Source organism: Sorex fumeus, unplaced genomic scaffold, assembly GCF_029834395.1.
Source record: "Sorex fumeus unplaced genomic scaffold, SorFum_2.1 ptg000043l, whole genome shotgun sequence".
NCBI classification, from domain to species: Eukaryota; Metazoa; Chordata; class Mammalia; order Eulipotyphla; family Soricidae; genus Sorex; species Sorex fumeus.
The window spans coordinates 9,445,013-9,468,139 of NW_026606100.1; the positions used below are offsets into that span (position 1 = coordinate 9,445,013).

The window sequence follows — 23,127 nt, forward strand, 5'->3', positions numbered from 1 at the left end:
GGGGGGTGGAGTGCAGAGTACATAGTGTAGCAAGCTGTCTCAGAGTTTCTGCCAGTCCTGGGTGGGGGAGGGGACAAAGAACAGACTTGAAGATTGAGGCTTTTGTGATGTTAACACTATGTGAGACCGTATGTTTCACCACATAACTTGATTGACAATAAAAAAATGGAAAGAATTGTGTGTATCAGGATGCAGAAACTGACCCGAATGTTCTGCAGGTCTGTTTCCTGCAGAGCTCTGTGGAAAGGACTTTTCTCACTTTCTGAAATTTAAGAAAGGGGCTTAGCCCTTCAGCAGAGTAGTAAGGAGCTGCAGTTTTCTACTTTGTTTCTAAAACTCCTGCTCATTGTGGTCCTGCTTCCGTTTAATACATTTTATTTAGTATTTTAAAAAACTGACAGGAAATTGTATGTTTTAATTAAAAACAAAATGAAACCCATGCATATGGTTTGAAATTTTTTTAAGCAACATAAATATAGAAAGTGAAAAGCCTCCCTTTCCTTCCCTCCTTATCTTAAGTGAATTTCAGCATTCATGTATATTCATATACAATCTAGGCAAATACCAATATGTAATATTGTGTATATTACATACATTATGTAATAATACTGTGTGTAATATGCATACTATCTCACACTGCTCTTTTCATCATATACTTCATGGAGCTGATTGCATATCAGCACGTATGAATATAGGACATTTGTAGTAGTTGAAATGTGTCAAATAACCAGACTTTATTTATTTTGGATCCTAATGCTTTAAAAAAAAAGTAATTGCCACTATTACTTAACACACATTAGTATTTCTGTAGGCTAGACTTCATATGTCAAAATCATGGGGGACTTCCTCTTGGGCTTTGTACAGCTAGAATTTGAACATTGTTATGTGAATGATCAATCGTCCTTTGGAATTTAGCTTGATTAAAATGGCTTCCATCCTGCTAGCAGGTATGAAAAAATACTTATTAAATACATGGCCATTATTTAAATGTTTTCTCCTAAAGATAAGATTTTTCAACCAAGTGTTATTTCAGGCAATTGCAATTTAATTCTGTAAATTAAACCCCCATTAATTAAACCCTTCCCCTGACAAATAGTGTACAATCTTGCTTCTGAGTCTCCAACACCTGTTAAAACTGCAAGCTAACCGTGATGAGCATGGGATTTAGTTCCTTTTCTGAACAAGGAACTTCATTTTTCTTGGGTAGGTTGAGTATTTGTTCTTGCAAAGATTCTGAGGCACGGACGCTTTATTGTAGCCAAAGAAATGTGTTGTTCCTCGGTAGTACTATAGCACTGTCCTCCCATTGTTCATCAATTTTGCTCGAGGGCACCAGTAATGTCGCCATTGTGAGACTTGTTACTATTTTTGGCATATCGAATATACGCTACAGGGAGCTTGCCAGGCTCTGCCCTGCTGACGGGATATTCTCAGTAGTTTGCTGCGCTCTCTGAGAGGGACAGAGGAATCGAACCCAGGTGAGCCACGTGCAGGGCAAATGCCCTACCCACTGTACTATTGCTCCAGCTCTTTGTTACTCTTTATTCATCTATTATTTGTGTGTCACCGATTGGCAAAACCTATTTTTTTTTTTGTGGCAGCTTCATGCATGCTAACTTATCTGTTGGAATTTGGACAATTTTTTTTCTGTTTACTTTTGATCATATTTATTTATAATTAGTGACTTCTAAACTCCAAGTGGGCGGGAGCGATAGCACAGAGGGTAGGGCGTTTGCCTTGCATGTGGCCTACCTGGCCGACCCGAGTTCGATTCCTCTGCCTCTCTCTGCCCGGCAAGCTACGGAGAATATCTCTCCCTCATGGCAAAGCCTGGCAAGCTCCTCCTGACGTATTCAATATGCCAAAAACAGTAACAACTGTAAGGTCCCTTGGGACCCAGAGGGAAATTTCAGAACTAAAATCTGCTACAGTAACTCTTTCTTTCCTGCCCCCTCCCTAGGAAAGCCTTGAGATGTACATTCTGTCTCCACAATGCCCATGTACACAAATGCTGATCTTTGAATCTATAGGCTAAGGAGTGATGTACTTTTAAATGGATTGGTTAAGAAAGTATATGTTGTTACGAATCTATTGGCCATGAAATGTGCGGGCTCAGCTGTAATGGCCAGTGAAGGCCTATATAAGATCCCCTTTGAAGAAGTTTGGGGTCTTGCCTAACCTATCAACCTGCGTGTCTGTGTAGGCGGCTCGACCCTGGCTAGTCAGTCTTACAATAAACCTTGCTTGCTGTTTGCAGTCTCTGGAGTCTCTTTGTCGTTAAAGGGAGATCACGATCCACGTCCCACAATTTGTTGTGAGACGTTACTGGTGCCCGCTGAAGCAAATGGATGAACAGCGGGAGGACAGTGCTACAGTGCAGTGCTAAACTCCAAGCAAAACATGTTGCAATCTCCTTAAAGGAGTAGGTAGGCTGGCTTGGAGGCAGATAGCACTTCCAACCTCGCTCCGCCCTCTGGAAGGCTGAGGGCTCAACCCAGCACAGAAGCGCTGGAAGCTGGTGGGTCAGTTGCCTCCCTACACTGAATTGTTGGTTCACGTCCACCTACCCAGGCTGGGGGAACCTTAAATCTTTTACTGTCAATGCATTTCTGTAGTGCAATTTTTAAAAAATTTTATTTTCCCTCCAGTATTCCATAAAATTAAATCTTTCTCCAGTGTGAGGGTGTTTATTTAAAAAAAAGTTGCTCTGGCTATTTTGTTTGTCTTGGTTTGAGGTTTCAGCTTCTAACTTGGACTTTGAGACCTGATTATTGCTCATTGCTATTTATTTCTCTAGGCCAGAGGTTCCCAAACTTACATTTTTAGCCTCTTGCCCTTCTGTTAGTGACAAAATTACCCGGCAGCTCCTCACCCCAAGAAATCTCCCTTTTAAAGTGAACAAACAAAGTACCCCCCACCCGAGCCAGTTGCCATTACTAGTCAGAACCCCCTGTATTGTTCCAGTTACCCCCAGGGGAAGCAGTAATACCCCACTTTTAGGAAAAACAGCTTGCAGGAGGCCGCCTTAAATTTTTCCCACTTGTGACCCCTTTTCGCCTTGCAAAATTTTTTTCATGGCTCCAGATATGTAAGTATATAAAGTAGGTAGAGACATTTACTGATAACAAATCATAATTTATTTTTACAACAAAATTTTGAAAATTATGTCATTTAATGTGAAGTCACGACCTGTGGCTTAAAAAGTTAGGCCCCTGTTTTTCTTCCTTTTTCTTTTTTTTTTCCCATTTTGGGGTCAAACCTGGTCAGTGCTAGCTCCTGGCTCTGTGCTCAGGGATCACTGCTAGAGAGGCCTGGGGTGCTAGATGAGGCGCTTTGATTGGCTACATGCAAGGCAGGCACCTTAGCCCCTGCACTGTCTTCCTGCACCCTTAAAATTGGCTTCTGAAACTTTTCCACTTTGACTCCTTTTTAGCTGAGGAATGCAACAAGGCCAGCCCTGCCAGAAACATCCAGTTTCATTATACGTTTTCGTTTGAATTAATTTTTGGTTGTGGCATGTTCAGAAAACTTTTATTGTTACCAATTTTTTTTACAATCCCACATTCAGTTTTGTGATTTTATATGAGGTCGTAGACGACCCACATTTTAAGGAGCTAGGCTCTGGACTATTATTATATTACAAATATATGCATTTTTTTCAATCAAGGTATCAGAGTTTATAATAGTATTGCAGTTTCTGTTTTATTGTTATTTTATAGTTGCAGAGCTACCACACCAATCCTTCTACCATTAAGCTCTGAACTATTCTTTGTATTGTGGGATGCACCCTAGGACCTCTTTGTATACTGTACTCATTAGCCAGCTACTAGTATATCTTAAAAATAAAACAAATAACAAGAGAAAAAACAAACAAACGAAAAAACAGTCCAGAGTAATAATAGAGTGGGTAGGGCATTTAACTTGTATGCAGCTGACCTGGGTTCATATTCTGGCATCCCATATGTCCCCCAAGCACCACCAGGAGTATTTCCTGAGTGCAGAGCCAGTAGTACCCCCTGAGCATTGCAAAGTATGGTCCAATCTCCCTGCACCTCCACCCAAAAAACCACCTCAATAAAAATAACTTGAAGGGGTTTTTTTGCTTTTTTTTTAAATGGGGAGGGGCCATGCTGGGACATTGTTTTCTACCACTGCTTTGGAAACCATGTGGTGCTGGAGATTGGACCTGCACCTTTTAACATGCAATGCTGCACTCAGCTTTTGAGGGGCATCTCTCCCGCCTCTGAGAATTTCTTTCGAAAGACTCATTTGCTAGATGTCAATACCATTGCTGAATAGGCTCTGTGCCATTTTTGCTAATTATTCTTGTCAGTGATGTTTTATGAAGTATTTGTCTAGGTCTACAATTTGGTCTTGTTTTGCCATGGAGAGGGACCATTTATTGTGCACCTTCAAGGTCACACACCCATAGTTGTGGTATTTGTTCACTTGATTTGTCCTCTTGTGGCACTTTTGTTGTGGTACACACACCCCTTTGGATGCAGTGCATCACTGATGCCGGTCCTACCTAGATTGCTCTTGGCATGCACCATGGTGCCAGGGATGGAACTCATAAGAGCTCATGCCTGTAGAACAGATGTTTTACCGTTGAGACATGCTTGGGCTCCTCATTGACTTCAGTTTTTGGATAAAGAAAGTAAAGGTGAGGTTGGAGAGATAGTGTAGGGCCAAAGGTGTGTGTTACACACACGGTCAACCCCTGGCACGGTATCTGTCCCCTGAGCACCACCAGGAGTGATCCCTGAGCATAGAGCAAGAAGTAAGCCTGAACACCCACTGTGTGCAGCCATAAGCAAAAGGACAATAAAGGTTAAGGTGCACGCGTAGGAGCTCATAATTTCTAAGTGTAGAATATGGATTTGAACATGAATTCTTGACTCCAAGCCCATATCGTGACATACAGGTTCATCTGCTGAAGAAACCTTTGAGACTGGTCATAAAATTCTCCCTTTATGTCAGAGGAACTGAGGCTAAGAATCAAATGACTTAACCATACATAAAAATCATAAGATTTTTATTAGAAATCGTGCCATCTAAAATCTTGATTCTGAGTCTGGGGAGACAGCTTAAAGAACTGGAGCACATGCTTGGAACGTGGCTTGTCTCCCATACCACACAGAGCCCCAGGTACCACTGGCCCGAAAAAGGAAAGAAGAAATTAAAATTTGTTTCTTGAAGGACAAAAACAGTAGAATGAAAAGAAACCCTATAGAATGGAGGAAAACATTTGCAAGTCATATCAGATGAAGTGTTAATATCCAGCATAGGTAGTGAACTCAACAGTAACAAAAGCGTTTTAGATTTTTCAAGATTCGCTTATAGTTCTGTCAACTAGGTCTTTGGGTGGGCTTTACTCATGCATTTTAGGACATTTAGCTTTCCTGGAGCCCACTCAATACATGCTAGTAGGGACCCCAATTATGTCATCAAAACTGTCCCCACTTGGATCTGATGCCTTTTACTAGGTGGCATATTTACATTTCTTAATTTCAAGCGTCTCTCTTAGTCATTCTACTACAGTGCTTCCCATAGCAATTCTTTAATCAACAGTAATCAAACTTGACACTTGCTCCTGATTTGGAATAGTTAGAATAATTGGAATCACTGAAAATGCAAATCAATACTGCGGCATTGTACCGTATTCAGTGTCCCCTTTGCTGGAACACACCACCCTCACACCACACACATCCACGTCATGCGCACACACCTTACTCAGATACTCAGAGAAAAGCCATTTTTTCACTTTGCCAGTTTGCTTCAGGCGAATGCATCTGACTGTGCTGTGTTTATTTGCTAATGAGTGATTTTTAACTTCTCAAAGGGAGACTTTGGAGTGTTGACGTAATTGAGTTGAAACAGCACACCATGGAAAGTGCAGATCAGATCTGTGGTTGTTTTGGAAACGTTATTTTAAACAGGTCCTTTTTCTGAAGCTGTTCTACAATGCTGATAAAATGGAAGGTAGATGAAGAGTCTTGTGACTTCTACTGAGCAGGTGCTGGTGCAGGCACCCCACCACCCACCCCCCGGAATTTCAGTAGAGTAAGAGGCAGGTTGAGTAAGTGCAGATATGCTAATTCTGGAGGTTCCCATGAGGACATTTGGTGAATGAAAAATGTTGTTTGAGGATTTTACTTGTTCAGAAAGTTTACTGAACGCTTGTTATGTGGGAGGATCCTTTTCTAGGTTCTTGGATGAACTGGATATAGATTTTGTCTGTTGCCTGGGGTGCTGTTTATTTCCTCAGAGAGGAGCAGGGTAGAGGTTAGTTCTAGGAAGCCCAAACCTCTTTTCTGCCTGATCGTATTGTTACCATGAGACTAGTTCACTTCTGATGCGTGTCTTTGGTTTGTTGACTGCAAAATTAGCACACAGGATACTAGGTGTTTATGAAGTGATCTATTTGACAGCTCTTGGACGATACTTTTGGGTCCCAGCATTCCTCAGTGATTCTGTCCCTTGTGTCCACCCTGGCCTCCTGCTGGTCTGTCCCTTGAGCCCAGACTGGTCTCCTGCTGATGTTGGGGAATTTGCTTCTCCTTTATCCTCAGGCCATGCGCTGCTCTTCCTCCTGTCTGGGCTGAAGAGAAATTTCGGAAGGAAATTGCTCTGGCTTCCCCTTTCGGTGTTGCTGCCCCAGAGCCATTTTCATCATCATTGGCTGGTTTCCCCTTCTTTTGGAAAGATTTAAGTTGACCAAATTTTGTTTGTTCTTTTGGGCTACCCCTGGTTGTGCTCAAGACTTTCTCCTGACGCTGTGTCAGGGATCACTGCCTGGGAGTGATGAAAAATCATATGTGGTTGCCTGGCTTCCTGCCAGGCAAGTGCCCTCTGCGCTGTGCGGTTTCTACTGCTGGTGTCATAACTAGGTTACTTGCTCTCCCCGAACTCTTCCCCTGCGCCAAAATGGCATAGGTCTTGTTCATTTCATACTATGCCTATAGAATATGGAATGCATGGTGTTTTTTTGGGGGGGGGGCGGTGGCAAATGAAGAAGTTGACCTTTTATGCAAGAAACATCATCATATAATTCAATTGTTTTAAAAAAGTATCTTTTTAAATGTCATGAAGTTCATTGGGCCTCAGATTTAGATTGCAGTAATCAGTTAAGACACAGAATTTGAGGAAAATACCCGTGCTGAAATGTCTTTTTGAAATAGGATTTGTAGTTTTTATTGTAAGAAATTTAGAGAGTGAGATGGGAGGGGGTAAGAGAAAGAGAGAGAACAGAGAGAGAGGTGTTCGATAGAGAACCAGCCTTTCTCCAGATGGGAAAAAACCTGGAATGTCTTTTGAGTCAGTGACAGGGAATGGATTTTCAAGTGTTGAAGTAAACCTTCTCTAAATTTGGAGCCGTTGAAGGATATGCATTACTTACTGACTGGACAAGAAAAGTTCATCGAAACCGTTGCCATAGATCTTTCATAGTGGTTTAGAAATAGCAGAAGTTGTTTTGAAATCACCTAAGTCTTGGTAAGAGGAAAATTATTCTTCCTTCTCCATTCTTCTTCCTCCAGGTTATTTAGAGAATAAAGATGCTGGTTGGGAAGAATCTGAACAGTTCCTTTACAGACTCTTAGACTGATTGAGAGTTAAAAGGTTGAATTGAGGACCTCTTGGGATAAAAAAAAAAGGCCTACCAACAACAACCAGTAAACAACAGATTTAGAATTTTTTCTGGTGTTTATCCTGATTTGTACTGGGCTGGGGGTTGGGTGGCGGGGAGAGATCTGGGGTCCGTATGCTATTCCAGGGTTGAATCTGAGCTCTCAACCTGTTAAGCTGTGTCTCTGTTCTCTGGCCAAAGTGCTATTGTCCTTAATGACATTCTGGATTCACAGCAATCATGTGGTGAAATAGGGCTCTGGAAATTCTTGTTAAGATAATTAGGAAATCACCTCAGAAGTTAAGTTTAAGGAGATGGGTACATATTTCATTGCAATGTGGGTGAAAACAAATTACAAAACAGCACCTGGGTATGTGCTAATTGGTAAAAAGCCAACTTTTTTTAGTTCTGGGGTCAAAGATTCCTGTCATTGTGATACCTTGAAACAGGGCTAGAAAGAAGTAATTCTTCAAAGTGGTATTTGGTAATTTTTCTTGTCTTTATGTACTCTTATTTTCTTTTTTTTCTATTTATTTATTTATTAATTTATTTATTGCTTTTGGGGTCACACCCAGCGATGCATCGGGGTTACTCCTGGCTCTGCACTCAGGAATTACCCCTGGCGGTGCTTGGGGGACCATATGGGATGCTGGGAATCAAACCCGGGTCGGCAGCATGCAAGGCAAATGCCCTACCCACTGTGCTATTGCTCCAGCCCTCTCTTATTTTCTAATGTCATTCAAAGGACATCTTTCTTTTGCTAACTGGAGCAAAAGAGAGAACTGTAATACATTTTAGAAAGATTTTGTTACTAAAGGAAAAAACAAGAAATTTAGCCTGGAAATGAACTTTTTTGGCTGAAAATTTTCAGTTAATTTCCCACTATATTGTTGGTAAATGAACCATTTGAAGACTTTTGTTAATTTTTCTTTGGTTTGAGGCCATACCCAGCAATGGTCAGGGGTTACCCTTGGTTCTGCACTCAGGAATTACTCCTGGTGGTGCTCAGGGGACCATATAGACCATATATGGGATGCCAGGATCTAACTCAGGTTGGCCGTGTGCAGGGCAAACATCCTCCCCACTGTACTGTCAACTCCAGCACCAATTTTTGTTTTTATAGGGATCCCACGAGCAGTGCTGGGAGCTACACAGTGTGCTGGCATGGGGAAATGTGGTATTTGGTACAGAATTCAAGGTGGCGTGTATGCCAGGCGTAGCTTCTACTACCTGAACTATGTATCTCCCCACTTGAAGATTTTTGTTTCATCTCAAGCCTCCAAATAGAGGTGAAGACTGCTTAAGATAATAATTACTTTAAGGATGTCAAGTTAAGACATCAGGATGGTGAGTGCATAAGTAGATTTTTGGACAGTTCTCCAGACTCCTTGGGACGTGATGCCTGGTTTGTCTTTGCCTATAGCTGATTAAAGGGAGAACACTTATTTTTTTGGCTGAGAAATACATGCAGAGAAGAAAACTCAAGGCTGAATTCAGCCATTTATTCAAGAATATTAATTTTTAAGTCATGAGCTTCTCATTAGCATACTAAAGACTCTGAGAAATTCTCCAGCAAAGAAAAAAAACCTAGCTAATTGCAATTAGTGGTGAGGTAGGGTTGTGTGTGTGTGTGTGTGTGTGTGTGTGTGTGTGTGTGTGTGTGTTCGTGATAGTTTGACATCAAGCTAGTGGTGAGTAGGATAGATGAAAAGCAGGGATTCAAAACTGAGTAGACAGGGAAGGAGGAGATTCCTAGAGTATTCTTATAGAGCCAAGGGTGGTGACATCAAAGGTCTCTACACCTAAGGATGTGTTTTCAGCTGCGGCAGTTTTTCATGTGCATGAAATTTTAAGCAATTTCCTTATTAACACCACACGTTGTTTTATCCTTGAAAAAATGTGTTTAAATCATGTTTCAAAAATTATGTAGTCAAATTTCCATTTTCACTCTTAAGTAGGAGATTTGTTGCATGCAAGAATCTTCATAATATCTATTTGTGTGTATTTTTGTGCATTTAGATTTGCTGATGCATGAATCCTCGTTGGGGGGATTTCTTGTAGCATTTAGGAAAAAGGAATGATAGGGTTATCCTCCTATGCACTGAGTGTTTATAAAGGAATCATTTGGTTCTTCATGCTATTAAATGTAGGGTTTTTTCCACTTATTTATTTGTTTTGGTTTCGGTTTTGGGACCACGCCTGACTTATGTTTAGTGCAGGGTTCCTCCCTGCAGAGTTCAGGAGACCATGTGGTGCTGGGGATAAAATACAGGTTCATCTTGTGCAAGGCAATGCCCTACATGCTATGCTATCTGGCTCCATAATTTTTCCTTTAAAGAAGTCATGTTAAGAAAATTGGTAGAGAACCCAGAGGTCCCTGTTTTGGAGAGTTGATGTGTGTGCTCCAAATGTGTGGTTTGCTTTGCTGATTTATATAGGTAGCTGTTTAGCTCAGAAAACATAAAGAGGAACACCTCAGAAGGTCTTCAGTGCTGTCATAGTTGTTGTCTTTTTTTCTTCTCCTCCTCCCTTCTCCTCCCATCTCCCCCTTCTTCCCTCGTTTTTGCCCACTCCCTACTCCCTTCCCCCTTGCCCATTCCCTTCTTCCTCCTCCTCTTCCTCCCAAATACCAGGGACTCATTTATTCATAGCCTGTTGTGTTGTGCTGTCAGCAGTTACTGTGAACAATAGCAAACCCTTTCCTTAGATGTTTCTAATGAAGCGATTTAAAAAAACATTATCACTTGTAAAGAGGAATTTCAAATAGTTTTTAAAAAGCATTCTATGTGGATATAAAATGAACATGTGTTACAGGTTTGATTCAGGTCAATGAGAGAATTAAAGGAGAATTTGAGGAGTTGAAATTAAAAGCAGAAGTGCTGAAATGAATTTATTAATAGAGAACAAAGCTTGTTTGTAAAAAGAATTGAACTGTAATACTTTGGATTCTTGCTGGCATAAGTTATCTTTTATTTGCCTTGCCATGGATAAGAATTATTTGGGACTCCTGCCAGTTTTAAAGTTAGGAAATCAAAAGCCAAGGGTGCCTGCATTGTTGACTCAGTTGGTCCCCCGAGCACCCTCAGAACAGGGGCCAGTGCACCCCTGGAGGGAAACCTAGGGGACTCTTCAGCTCTTTAAAGCCGTGGTCAGTTTTTCTAGCCATCATTCAAGACGTACTTTTTGAGGAATTTCATTAATTGAATGTGTAATGTTTTAGACTGCAAGGTGAAGACTCACCTGATTTGGTGAAACATGAGTGACAGGTCAGTATTTGAATTTCTGGTGTCTTCTGTGCTCCCCCCACTGCCCCCACAGACTTCAAATAGGGTTATGATGGCAGCACCATTTCTGATCAAAATATTTTCCCTAATAATTGATCAAATAGCTTTCTCTCTACTTCTTAGTTTCTTTAAACTAAGAGAGGAGCAGCACATGATAGTATCAATGTATATTTTAAATGAAATACGAGCTATTTAAAGCACCAGAAAAATTCTGTTTTTCTAGGTTCATATACATGTAATAGCCTGGGAAGTTGATGTACTTTTTTGTTTTACCAGGCCCCAAGTCTGTTGCTCAGGGGCTACTCCTAGAGTAATCTGGGAATCATCAGTGATGCCTGGGATTTACCCAGAGTCAGCCATCACGGTCACGGTCCTCCCATTGTTTATCGAGTTGCTCGAGCGGGCCCAGTAATGTCTCCATCATGAGACTTTGTTGTTACTGTGTTTGGCACATCAAATACATCACGGGTAGCTTGCCAGGCTCTGCCGTGCGGGTGAGATACTCTTGGTAGCTTGCCGGGCTCTTCGAGAGGGGCGGAGGAATCGAACTTGGGTTGGCCATGTTGACCGCTTGTAAGGCAAACGCCCTACCACTATGCTATCGCTCCAGCCCAGAGTCAGCCATGGGCTTGGCTAATACCTTAATCCCTATCATATTTCTCCCTTCCAAGTTAGTGTATCACTGTATCATTGTCATCCTGTTGATCATCGATTTCCTCGAGCAGGCACCAGTAACATCTCCTTCGTCCTAGCCCTGAGATTTTAGGAAGTGCCACATTCAAGGGTCTTTCAGGGTCAGGAGAATGAGACCCATCATTGTAACTGTTTTTTAGCATATTGATATTGAATACACCACGGGGAATTTGCCAGACTCTGTTGTGTGGGCAGGATACTTTTAGTAGCCTGCCAGGTTCTCCAGAGTAAGAACTAGATAATAAGAGCTGGATTTTATAGTCTCTGGGTCTTGGCCGTTGATGGGATTACACGGCACCAGGGCAGCTGGTGGGTATAATACCTACCTACTGGAAGATGGGGGATCTGGGTGGAGGAGGCCTAGTCCCAATCCTAGCAGGCTTGGAGATCTACGCCCCGGGGCCCGCACATCTGGTTCCTTCATGCGTGAGGCTCGTCTGAACGTGTGGAGAGTGGTCTTAAGCATCACTGTGGCTGGAACCGGAGGTCTTCAGCTGCCGGGGCTCTGCTCGGGGTGGGGAGGGAAACTCAACCCACCCTCCTCCAAGGGGCCGGGTGAGGACAGCCAGACGCAGAGGCAGGAGACTCTGTGCTGTTCTCTTCCGGGAGCTGGGTTTTATACTCTCTGGAGGTTTTGGTGGTGGAAAATGGGCACTGGTGAAGGGATGAGTGTTTCATTGTATGACTGAGACTTAAACCTGAAAACTTTGTAACTGTTCTCATGGTGATTCAATAAATAAAATTATGAAAGAGGAAATAAAGAAAAAAGGAAGGTGGAGTTCATGCCCAATTCAATTAGCCTAATCAATAGCTGAATAAATAGCAGTGCTCCTACGTTATATAGTCCCCCCAATTTTTTTAAAAAAGGGAACCCCCAAAAGTATACTGTACCTTTTTGGAATCAATTCCCTGTGTTCTTCTCTGACTCTGAACAGTATCTTTTAATAAAAATGTTTTGCTGTACTTTTCAAAAATAAATTCAATCTTTCCAACGTGGGGAAATTATTCCTAGTCCACATATACAATTTAGACATCAGATTGATGCCTAAAATAATGTAGCAACATCCCATAATAATCAACTTAGCAGGATTCATATTTGTCAGTATACTATTCCTCAAAAATTTCAAAACAACATTGCCATATGATTTGGTTAGTGTATTTTAAGTTAGTGTATTCTAAGAATTTCTGATATGCGATAGCAGCACATTAGCACTTGGGTAATGGAGGAATCACATGATAACAATGTACTCATAAAACATAGCACTGTAGCACTGTCCTCCCGTTGTTCATCTATTTGCTCGAGCGAGCACCAGTAACGTCTCCATTGTGAGACTTGTTGTTACTGTTTTTGGCCAGACTCTGCCGTGTGGGTGGGATACTCTCGTTAGCTAGCCAGGCTCTCCGAGAGGGATGGAGGAATTGAACCCAGGTCAGCTGCATGCAAGGCAAATGCCCCACCCGCTGTGCTATTGCTCCAGCCCCATAAAAGGTATAAACATTTATATTCCTGTAAACAAATGTTACTTTAATAAAAGAATTTTTTAAATTTTTATAGGAAAATTTGTTAATCCTAATTAGGAATAGAATATAATGAAAATTTCTTATGTGATAGCTTAGGGGAAAATAGAGAATATTTTCTATGACTGTTCCAAACTGTCTTACCCACAGTAAGGATTCTTTTTATGAAATAAATATGTTTATTTACCAGAGATGGCCTGTACTGAGATTATAAATCATACAATTTAGATACCTCATACATTGACTGAATATTACTTGAGCAATCTGGAAGGGAAAGGGAGTTGAAAATAATCAGCTTATTACTTTTCCTTTAAAATTTGTTGTCAGATTTAATATAATTTGAGTTGTTTTCTCCAATTGTTAAATGGTATTATGTTCTAATAACACACATACACACACCCCACATAAAGAATAGGTCTTTACATAAAAATTTAACTTGGGTTCCTCTCATTAACTCTATCTTTTTGTTGTATATTGGTTGCAAAATCAAGGTTAATCTCATAGGTAGCAGTAACTGAAGGTGGTGGTCAGATTGTAAAGCTGAAAATTTCAGTTCTGGAGCTGGCTTGGATGCAGTTCTCTCATTCTGTGATGGGCTTGGTCTATGAGGTTTGACCAATCCCGGATGTTCCTCTTGGAACATCAGTCATTTTGTTGTTGTTTTTGGACAACTGGCAGTGCTCAGGGGTTACTCCTGGTTCTGTGCTCAGGTATTACTTCTGGTGCTTGGTCCCTTATGGGATGCTGGGGATCAAACTGGTTCAGCTGCATGCAAGACAAATATCCGACCCACTGTACTATCTCTTCACCCCCCCCCCCCCCCGCTGGCTCTGCACTCAGGAATTACTCCTGGCGGTGCTCAGGGGACCTTATGGGATGCTGGGAATCGAACCCAGGTTAGCCGCGTGCAAGGCAAACACCCTACCCGCTGTGCCATCACTCCAGCCCCTGATTCCAGTTTTTAAGCATAGAAGCTGATTGACTTATCTTTTTGGTCAGTAAACATAAATTATGTACTTTTGATGTTCTTCTGAATACTACGTATGTGTTTGTGGTGTGTGTGTGTGTGTGTATGTGTGTGTGTATGTGTGTGTGTGTGTGTGTGTGTGTGTGTTTTGTCCTGTGCTATAGAAGATGACAGTAGGAAAGAAATGGATGTAGCAGAATCCTCCAGAAATAGGAGAGGGTAAACAGATTTAATGATTTAGTGTACAAAATCAGTTACACTAAATTAAGTGTTTTTCCCCCTTAAAAACATTTCCCATAATCTGCCTATGAACGGGCTCTAATGTTTTACTCTCTTTCTGTATTGGAGTTTAGGATTTCTTTTGAGTCCAGGTTATATTCTTCTTAACGAGATAAAATTTGCTTGTTTTTAGGAACACAAAGACAGCTCTTTGGACTTTCCAAATTTTTTTTGGTAACTTGGATTACTGATTCACAGTGAATTTTCTTTTGAAGCTCTAACGTTACTTCAAAAGTACTTAAAAAAGGAAATTAAAAAATTCTCATTGTTCTGAGTTCCTTTAGTTTCCATTAAATATTTATTCTTCTCAACTGTAAAAATAATTGAGGCACAAAGGCAAGGCATTTTGGTCATTTTTTAAAAGCATATATTAAATTGGTGACCTCTTTGTATCTTTAGAATATGACATAACCTATAAAATTTTCTGACCAGTTAGAGAGGTAGTGTAAATGGAGACTATTTGGCTAGTGTAGATTAGCAATAGTTTAATTAGTTTTAAAAATCGGATTCTAGGTGTGTGTGTGTGTGTGTGTGTGTGTGTGTGTGTGTGTGTGGTGTGTGTAGGAACATCCAGGTTGGTGCTCAGGGCCATCCAGATGCTTGATGGCCAAGTAGTATAGAGGATAGAACCCAGGGTCTTGCACGTGCAGGATATGTTTATACTCTACTACTAGACTTACATTTCTGGCCTAGAATTCTTATAGTGTTTGCTATGACAGTCTTCTTATTTTTGTTAATATTATTATATGTTTTTTTGGGAGCACAACTCCTGGTGGTACGCAGCATCTACTCCTGGTCGTGTGCTTGGAAGTGACCCTTGGCAGTGCTTGGAGGGAGACCCTGTAGTGCTGAGAATCAAAACCAGGCCTCCTGCATGCCAAGTGTGTACTCCAGCTATTGAGCTCTTACCAAACTCAAGTTTTTGACCAAACCTTAGCAAAAAAATTTACTTGGGGCTGGAGAGATAGTATAGTGCTTACTTTGCACACTGCTGGCCCAGGTGTTATCTGCAGTACCACATAAGGCCCTTTGAGCACTGCCAGGAGTGATCTCTGAGCATAAGAGCTCCTGGTTCTTACTCCTCAAGAACCAGGAGTAAGCTGAGCACAGCCAGTATGTTCCAAAAACAAAAAACAAGCAAAACTACCCCCCCCAAAAAAAGATCAAAAAAAAATAGGGACTGGAGCAATAGCACAGCAGATAGGACATTTGCCTTACACGAGGCCAACCCAGGTTTAATTCCCAGCATCCCGTATGGTCCCCTGAGCACCGCCAGGAGTAATTCTGAGTGCAAAGCCAGGAGTAACCTCTGTGCATAGCTGGGCATAAACCAAAAAACAAAAACAAAAAAATTTAAAACTTTTCTGGGTGATAGTTGTTATGTAAAAACCACTACACTTTTAATGAAAGGTAAATTGTAATGAAACATTATGTGGAACTAATTTTCAGTCCATAATTTATTAGTCTTCCATTTTTCAAGAAAAATTTTTTTATTTAGTAAAGATTGTGTGTATATACCTCCATTATTGCAAATATGGTTATTTCTATTCATTCTAAGACTCATGATGGGCGTGAATTAATAATAGGGGTAGCATGGTATAGAGGAAGAATATTATAAGTTATTGTGGGAGCATTCCTTATACTTAGCAATTGAGTAATGAATAAATGTTTTGGAGGTGGATAATTGTTTTTCTGTTTTGAAAATAATGGCTTAGTGTGGAAAATAATGGTGGGTGATCTGGCAGCTTGATGGCAGAACTGATAATCTTGGAACAGACAAATATCATAAGCTTTTTATCGAGTGTTTACAAAATCTGGTCTTGGCATTGAGCATGTGGTAAGCACAGAGTATGTGTAGCTCTTGTCCCCCAAGGAGCTGCAATCAAAAACACAAGGAAAATTTTATTGGAACATCATGGGTAGGAATTAAGTAACAACCAAGCCTGCTTCAATTGTTAATGTGGCCCTTTAGTAACAGAAACTGTGGTGTTAGCAAATGATTTCTTTGGTTCTTTAATTTCTCACTAAACGTGGTATGAACTTTTTTGAACATAGTGTGAAAGGTAAAAATAGGGATTTAAATTTCAGGGTTGATCAGGGAATAACTGAAGATTTAATCAGAATGAAAAAAAGGTGTAAAAAACCCTTTTATTGCTTGTATTCTATACTTTCTAGTTCAATAAAAATGAGAAGGCATTGAACGGTCTCATGTGTTGGATTCAAGGATTGAAATGACATGCCAGTCCCACCTGGGAGATATTGGTTCTAGACCATTGTAGTAAAATGAGTGTCGATACAGTGAATTACATAATTTTTTGGTTTGCCAATGTATGTAAATGTTATGTTTATACTGTGCTGTAGTCTATTAAGTGTGTAATTTTTTGATGTCTGGGGGAAAAAGGTAATGCTTTATTGCTAAAAAAAAATGCTTACATCACTCATACACACATTTTTTCACTCTACGACAAAGTGCAAGGAAATAATGTATACCTATGTATAGAATTTTCAGGTTTTGTGCCTGGTCCCTACCAGAGAAGTGCTTACTGGTTGATATTATTTACCTCCCTGGTAGCACGTGCCACATAAGTATGTAAATACTGATTTATGTGCTTGTCTGGCCTCCCCTCCCCGGGTTCTATATAGACCCACATAATACTTGTGCACTGAATAGTGAATGGAGCTTCCTCTGGTCAAATGCATTCCAAAGAGGAAATGAATAGAAAAGGGAAAACCACGCTGAGATGTTAATTAGGAAGTTGTTACACTCCCAGGGCAGTTAATGGATGATCTTTTATAATTTGTTCTTTTACACCTTAACCAGGGAACTCCTGGAAGTCCTTTGGTATCTTTCCCTGGAGAATCATGATGAGCTGCAATTGGATACAGGGTTTGAGAAAGAGCTGAAAGGAGACATTTGGTTTACTCTTCCTTCCTTCCTTCCTTCCTTCCTTCCTTCCTTCCTTCCTTCCTTCCTTCCTTCCTTCCTTTCCTTGATTTTTGGGTCACACCATGTGATGCTCAGGGGTTACTCCTGGCTCTGCACTCAGGAATTACTCCTGGCAGTGCTTGGGGGAACCATACGAAATGCTGGTGATTGAACTCAGGGGTGCCGCACAAATGCCCTCCCCACTGTGCTATAGCTCCAGCCCCATTTGGTTTACTCTTGAGTCACCCTTTTGCTTATATATTTACTTATTTTACTTTTTCTTAATTTTTTTTCTGATTATAATTTGGATAAGATGCTTACATGAGCATGAGTGGATAAGATGCTTACATGAGTGCCAGAGTATTGGCGAACATTGATTGATCAATTGAATTCATCATTCAATTTGGATTAGATGCTTACAGGAGAGCCAGAGTATTGATGCCCCTATCCTCCCTGCAAAAGTGACCACAACTTGCCCCAACTGTCCTGCTATTTCCGCAAGTCCAAAACAAGGGAAAGGACAATATTGCAGAGTGACACACCCTTGACCTTGGACTGGTGCTACTGTTTTCTCTAGAGGGAAAAAATAGTGCTATTGTAAAGGGTGGATCAAAGCTTTTCTGGGAAGGCACCACCTATGGTTCCCCGGGGGAGCCAGGAGTAAGATCTGAGCATAGCCAGGTATGTCAACAAAACAAAGTAAACCAAACAAAACCAGCTTTTCTTGAGCATAGTGGACCATCCTTGTCCTTGTTGAAGAGCTGCTAGCCTCCTAAGTGTCTACAGGGACTATGCACTAGACATAATGCCTGGGGCTTTGCAGCTGGGCTGAAATCCCTCCTGTCTCAGAAACTGGTAAAAGTTCTGGAAGCCAGCAAAGAAAGAAATGGTCCATTAAGTTGCTTTTATGGAGCGTTTACTTTGTACTTTGAATTTCGTGTTCTCTTTAACTCGATTTTAATTTGCACAACACGCCTGTAACTTAGTTGTCAGTGGGTTTTGCCATTCTAATAGTGCAATTTCAATAGAAATGTATAATCAAAATAGAAAAATGTCATTATATCTATTTTGTACAGCTCTTGGTTTCTCTTTTATTATTCATGTCTCATTACCATCTTCCCCTGAGAAGGAACAACTGAATTATAATTACAGAGTTGGGGACAGAGGTGGGTGGGGGCAGAAGCAAGCCTGCTGCCACTTGCGTGGGCCTGTGTTTATGGTGGACAATGGCAGCTGATTTTGGCATTGTCTTCCAGACCAGCACTCACTTTCACAGGGCACTTCCTCCCTGTCAGTCTGATTGGCCACAGGATGAGGTGGCTGCCCACCTCCCTGTTGAGGAGGAACTCAGAGGCTTGGAGAGAACTGGCTCAGTACCAACCTGTTCATGGGAGTTGACCAAACCTTGCAGAGTTTTGTGAAACGTTCATCTTTCTTTCCTTAGCCTTGCTTCTAATACCCATTCCTTTGGACTTTTAGAACCATCTCCTACTTCCGGTGTGATATATCTTTTTAAGGATGTGGGGGAGGAAGAAGGGGGGGTGTCACACTCAACAGTGCTCAGGAGGCACTCTGTACTAAGGAGTGAGCCCTAGCAGTGGTCTGGGGATCCTACATGGTGCTGAGGATTTGAACTGGATTGGTGAGGTGCAAGACCCCTATACCAGCTGTCCGGCCCCTGTTGTAATTTTTCTTAAGAGGAAGTCACCGGTAGTCAGCAGTTTTAAGTATTGCTCCACCAGTGCTATTCCATCTAAGGGAAGGTTCCCTTTCTCTCTCCTTCTTCCTCCCCTGCCTCCCATTATTCTCTTGAATGTCCTTGGATAATGTTTACAGAGGTTTTTGCTTTACTCTGTATACTCAATCTTAATAAAAAAGCACAGAGCCATTGTCTTAATGTGTCATTTGGATAATTCATTCTTCTCCTTGTTTCACTTGGCCACATGAGCACTGTTTTCTTGCACGAAAAGAACTTTTTACTCTGGGGGTTCCAGAGAATAGGGCAGCAGGTAGGATCCTTACTGGCAGGTGGCAAACCTGGGTTTGATCCCCAGCACACCATATGATTCCTCAGTCTGGTCAGGAATGATCCCTGAGTGCTGAGCCAAGAGTAAGCCCTGAGCACAGTCGATTATGGCCCCAAAACTAAGAAAGAGGAAAATAAAAAGAACCTCTCGCACTGTATCCTCATCACTGTAAAATCAAGGCTGCCGCGTTACTATGCCTTCCGGTGCTAGATCCTATACAAAACCATTACCAAAGACTTTTAATCCACTTTAGCAGCTACCTAATCTATAAAGCGAGGCCTTCCAGACCTATTTTTGTATCCTGTCCTTTAGCCATTTGCTAACAAGACATTTCCTCCAACTCATGGGAAGGAAGGCTTGTCGATATCCTTTACTTAAGATATATCAAAAGCAATTTGACATCATTTAAGTAAAAGAATCATTAAATAATTTTGATTTGGAAAGCAGATGGTAGCTTTCATCTCCTGGCTGAGGGGAGAGTGGTCCTGTGTCTGGGTATGTGACAGATTTCATTTGTCAACACAATGGCATTGTCAACACAATGAAATCCCTTCCTCTCTGTATGATTTTAAAAGAATTTGTGACATTGGACAAGTTGCACAGTCTCGCTGGGCCCAGTGTGTCAGCCTTCGTGGACTCTTAAGCTTGCAGAGTTCTTGTAGGAATAAACGTAAATGTATTTCCCCAAGTCTTTCAGTCAGAGAGTCAGGCCATTGACTTAATTTTGTATTGATTTTGGAGGAGCCAGAAAGTCTTTCTAGCTACATGCCTTTTAGTGCCACATAGAATCTTATATCATCTTCTAAGGATACTATATTTCTTCTCTCTGTGTCTAGAAGCAGAGTAGAAAGTTCCCTTTGAACTGTGTTCCCATCTCACGCCTCCTTTTTCAGAGTACTTATTATGACCCAGTTACATTTTCATCCAGATAAGGCTAGCTGTTTGAAGGTGGCATTATCATAAATTCCTCAGTAATTTTGCAGTGACAATTTTCCTTCATCTGTTACTTTCTCTGAGGGACATCATGTTCCTTTGATTTCGCTCCTGGCATTGGGGAAACATACAGAGCAATAAAACAAGTTAACATGCCAGAAAACGATATCTTATAAAGTTTAAAGATTTCTTTTGAAACTTCTTTGAGGTACCGAAAGGTAAGTGGACCTTCTTTATAAGGAGGACAGAACCATTCAGCCTTATGGCAATTGAAATGGTAAATTCCCTGGTCCTTTTCCTTTAAAAGATTGATGGGCAGGCACAATGCCATATATTCTGTATCTACTTGCAGTGGATTTCTTTTTTCCTTTTTCTTTTTTTGGTGAGTATGTTGCTTTCTCTTTGGGGTCTCTCTGGCTCTGCATAGAAGGACCAGCTTTGCCTCATCTAGTGACTCACTATGTTTCTGTACTTAGCTTGAGATTCAATATTCTTACTTGTCTGTAGGCTTCATAGCAATCAAGAACACACTGTTGATGCATCAGTAACTTAGCTGATATCACATGCTAGTTTGCTTTTTATCTTTATTTTTATAAGTTTTTTTTAACTTACAGAAAGAAGTTGTCCCCCACCCCTTTGCCCTGTTCCCCCCTCCCCCAACCACCACCACCTCCATCCTCCACCTTGTTCCTCGCAGTACCTTCATTACTCTAGAGCACCGCATTCTTCCTGAACAAAGAGGAAGGCACTTTTTATTCTCTTTATGTCATAAAACAACCACTGGAGAATTTATAGGTTGATCTCTAACAACCAGCCAGCCAACTCAAACTCCTTTCAACGCAATGACATATTTTTCTGATTTAATGATATTCTTTTCTTGCAGTCATTGACTATTCATTTCTTTCTTCCTGTCACTGTCCTCCCGTTGTTCATCGATTTGCTCGAGCGGGCCCAGTAACATTGTGAGACTTGTTGTTACTGTGTTTGGCATATCAAATCCATCACGGGGAGCTTGCCAGGCTCAGTCGTGCGGGCGAGATCCGCTCCGTAGCTTGCCGGGCTCTCCAAGATGGGCAGAGGAATCGAACTTGGGTTGGCCGTGTGGACCGTGTGCAAGGCAAACACCTTACCACTGTGCTCTCGCTATTGTGGTCAAGATACAGGGATTTGTGAACTAATTAGATCCTGACTAATAATGCCTGTCTAGTAGGCACAGATAAAGGGTGTTATTCCAAGTCAAGGCACTTTTGTGCCAAGTGGTGGTCATATGTGTTCACTTCATGAAAGTTAAGTAAGCCACTCACTACTTGTGTTTTAGTACATCATGTAAAACATTAATACAAATGTCTATTCATTTTAAACATTGGCTTCCTCTCTCTGCAGGCACCATAATTTATGCATATTTTAAAAATATATTCACATCTTTTCAAGGTGCTGCATTTCATTTTTAGTTGAGAAAAATCTCAATCAAAATGAGTGTTAACTAAATGAAGTTAAATGAGGAAGCATTCCTAAGCCCTAAGGTGACATGGTTAAAAATCTGTTTATATGCTCCTAGTCATACACATATGTACGTGGCCTATAATTGTTCCATTTATTTTGCTATTGGTGGCATGTTGGTAGATGTGAAAATTTAAACATGTTCCTATTATTGTCACCCTAAAATTATAATTCTTATGGTTCCTGTTTCTTTATCTTTTCTTATACTGCCAATAAGCAATTATTTACCTAAGTGGAGGGAAGTTAATATGCAAAAGTAATGATTTTCAAACTTATTTAAACCTTTAGATGTATTGTGCAGTAAAAAAAATTTTTGTTTTGACATTGGGGCTTACATACTTGCTTCTACTTGGATTTATCTGATACAGCTTACTCTGAATACAGTCTGAGATAGAATTTAGGTGGCAAGTAAAAAATATTGTTTGCTATGGATAGAAGATTTTAAAAAAATTGTTACCTTGGATTTTAGGTTTTTTTCTTGTAAGCATCTTCTTACATTTTCTCAATTTTTTTTTCCTAAATTGGAAAAAGGATCGATGAAGAAAAAGAACAGGATTTAGGTCATTGCATTTTCAAGTTCTTTATGTACCTTTTATGCTTGGTTTGTATTTTTTGGTATTTTGTCCTGAAAAGCACTAACCAACTTTTTTTTTGAGGCCAAGTTGAACATCATAGGATTGCTTTGGGGATGTTTTTGCAATAGTCCTCTGCTTATTAAAAATTATTTTTGTTGATATATACTAAGAAGGGGAATATATGGGTCTCAGGGTTACTTTATTTTAAAATTTATTTTTAAACCTCACTTTATTTTCCTCTGTATTTTTCAATTTGGGGGGCCACACCTGGCAATGTCTAGGGGCTATTCCTGGCCATATGCTTAGCAGTAATGTGTAATCATGTTTGGGGGACTCTAGGTGCAAGGAATGAGAATTTGGATGGGCCACATGCAATCACCTAATCTCCTATACTATCTCTTGTACAATTTTTCCTTGTTTTTTCTTCCTTCCTTCCTTCCTTCCTTCCTTCCTTCCTTCCTTCCTTCCTTCCTCCCTCCCTCCCTCCCTCCCTCCCTCTCTCTCTCTCTCTCTCTCTCTCTTTCTTTCATTCTTTCTTTCTTTCTTTTGCTTTTTGGGTCACACCCGGCAATGCACAGAGGTTACGCCTGATTCTGCACTCAGTTATAACACTATTTAGTGCTCAGGGGACCATATGGGATGCTGGGAATCAAACCCAGGTCAGCCGTGTGCAAGGCAAATGCCCTACCCGCTGTGCTATCTCTCCAGCCCCTATTTTGTTTTCTTAATTTCTTTAAGCTCTTTCATTTTTTTTAAATGGCAAAATTACATCTTTCAATGACTAAGTAGCAATACAAT

The 23,127-nt window shown here is 40.8% G+C and overlaps 1 protein-coding gene across 3 annotated transcripts in view; it reads left to right on the forward strand.

Moving 5' to 3' along the window:
* SGMS1 (sphingomyelin synthase 1) overlaps positions 1 to 23,127 on the forward strand; it is a 309,219-nt gene that overhangs the window by 121,589 nt on the left and 164,503 nt on the right. Inside the window, exon 1 of one of the 3 annotated variants that reach the window (XM_056120603.1) lies at positions 22,273 to 22,314. The exons of the other annotated variants lie outside the window; for them this stretch is intronic. The gene's annotated coding sequence lies outside the window, so the exon portion shown is untranslated. Of the gene's footprint in view, positions 1 to 22,272; positions 22,315 to 23,127 lie in introns of those variants that run through there. 3 annotated transcript variants of the gene reach the window in all.